This window comes from Electrophorus electricus, chromosome 5 (genome assembly GCF_041902795.1).
Source record: "Electrophorus electricus isolate QZ-2024a chromosome 5, ASM4190279v1, whole genome shotgun sequence".
NCBI classification, from domain to species: Eukaryota; Metazoa; Chordata; class Actinopteri; order Gymnotiformes; family Gymnotidae; genus Electrophorus; species Electrophorus electricus.
The window spans coordinates 31,194,666-31,197,165 of record NC_137501.1 but is presented as its reverse complement, the minus strand read 5'-3'; the positions used below and the strand labels follow the sequence as shown (position 1 = coordinate 31,197,165).

The 2,500-nt window shown below is 44.2% G+C and overlaps 1 protein-coding gene and 1 long non-coding RNA gene across 2 annotated transcripts in view; one reads left to right on the top strand and one right to left on the bottom strand.

The window, feature by feature from the left end:
- The window catches only part of LOC113589944 (phospholipid-transporting ATPase ABCA1), a 107,661-nt gene that overhangs the window by 43,425 nt on the left and 61,736 nt on the right, over nt 1-2,500 (top strand).
- The window catches only part of LOC145657924 (uncharacterized), a 9,402-nt gene that overhangs the window by 401 nt on the left and 6,501 nt on the right, over nt 1-2,500 (bottom strand). The gene's annotated exons all lie outside the window — the stretch shown is intronic.

Sequence of the window (2,500 nt, the reverse complement as noted above, 5' to 3'; positions counted from 1 at the left end):
ACACATTTAAGAAAATATTCACATATTCCTTCACATTTCACTTTTGGCATTTAAAGTTAACCACCCCTCACCCATCCCACCTCGGGCTGCGGCTACCACAGAGGCGCTTCAATTAAACCTGCGGTGTGTGTGCGAGAGCTGCAAGCATTCTCATCCCTGACTTGGTGGTGTAATCAGAGAGACACAGAGAGAGACCTCGGATGCCTGCTGTCTTGGGTAATGGCCTGACCTCTACCCTGGGGCTCTTCACAATAGTCCACACACACAGTTCTGAGGAAAACCCTCTGATGTTAGGAGGGGATGAGGTTTATTTGGCTAAATCAAGGAAGTATAGTGGTAATAGTGTAGTACCGTGAAGTATAGTGGTGATAGTGGACTAGATGTGAAGTATAGTGAAGTATAGTGATCGTGGACTACTTAGGTATAACTTAATAGCACTGCCTTAGCAGTTCTCACTACAAACATTTCTGCTTTACAAACTGGCAGCATGTTGGTGAACACCACTACACAAGCTGAGTGTGTGTCCGTATCTGAGTGCGTGCCGCATGGCCTGTGTGTTTGTTGGGTGTGTGGGTTCGGGCTGAGTTTAGTCGTGAGACACAGAGCAATAATAAATGGTGTCAAGCCAAGACTCGTTGAAGATGTGACCTTTATGTCCTCCTGAGTTACTCAGTGTCCTTTAGAGGATGAGGAAGACGGACTGAAGGAGGGACAGAGTTTTAATCTTCATCACTGCATGGGACACAGAAAAGGCGGTGTTTTTATCAGCCTGTGTGTGTGTGTGTGTGTGTGTGTGTGTGTGTGTGTGTGTGTTTGAAGATTTTCATCTTCTTCTATTAGGAATGACACATCTCCCTCATTATGGGGACAAAGATTTATTGTTCTGTTGTCTAATGATGGTGTTGTGTAACTGACGATGACCACTGGTTGAGGGTCAGGGGAGGGGTGTGTGTGCGGATGTGTATGTTGTGTCTAATGTAGCTGTGTGTTTATTGTATCAGGGTATACAATATAGGGTATAGGGTATAGAGTTTTTTTCATTGTTCTGAAATTGCAGAGTTAAGAGACCCAAAAGGCTTTGTGTGTGTGTGTATGTGTGTGTGTGAGTGTGTGTATGTGCATGTGTGTGTATGTGCGTGTGTGTGTGCAGGTATAAGTTTTTGTGTGTGTGTATGTGCGTGTGTGTGTGTGTGCAGGTATAGGTTTGTGTATGTGTGTGTATGTGTGTATGTATATGTATGTGTGTGCAGGTATAGGTTTGTGTGTGTGTGTGTGTGTGTGTTAATGATGACTGCTTTATTTTGTAGGGGACGTCAGTGGTTGAATGAATCATCGCCAAATGATAAAAAGAAAAAACAGTTTGTCTCCATCAGAATTATTTTAACACGTGTCACAATTAATGTGTGTATGGAAGCAAGAACACGCACGCATACACACGCACACATACACATACACACATACACACACACACACACACACACACACACACACACACACACACACAGACACTATACACATACACACATACACAAACCTATACCTGCACACACATACACACACATACACACACACACACACACATACATACACAAACCTATACCTGCACACACACACGCACATACACACACACACACACACACACAAACCTATACCCGCACGCACACACACACACACATACACACACACACACACACACACACACACAGACAAACCTATACCTGCACATACACATGTACATACACACACATACACAAACCTATACCTGCACACATACACACACACACACACACACATACACAAACCTACACCTGCACACACACACACACACACACACACACACACACACACACACACACACACACACACACAAACTTATACCTGCACACACACATGCACGCACACACACACACACACATGCACACACACACACACAAACCTATACCTGCACGCACGCACATACACACAAACACAAACCTACACCTGCACACACACACACACACACACACACAAACAAACTTATACCTGCACACACACACGCACGCACACACACACACACATGCACACACACACAAACCTATACCTGCACGCATGCACACACACACACACACACACGCACATACACACACACACAAACACAAACCTATACCTGCACACACGAACACACGCACATACACACACACGCTTGCACACACACACACGCATGCAGTCATTCACGCACTGCTGCTGTTTCCAATATCACATTCATAAAACTTTATTTCAACAAAGAACACAATTTCAGAGGGAAAACAGATCAACACTAGCATTCCAATTCACTTCTACATCACGCATGTGTGTGTGTGTGTGTGTGTTTAATTGCCCCACTCATATAAGACCTTTGGCTGAAACACTTCTGTGTGTGTTGGTGTGTGTAGTATTGTGGTAAGATTTGTCTGATCTCTGGTGTGTAGAATTGTCTGATCCTTGTTGTGTAGATTTGTCTGATCCTTGTGTAGATTTGCGT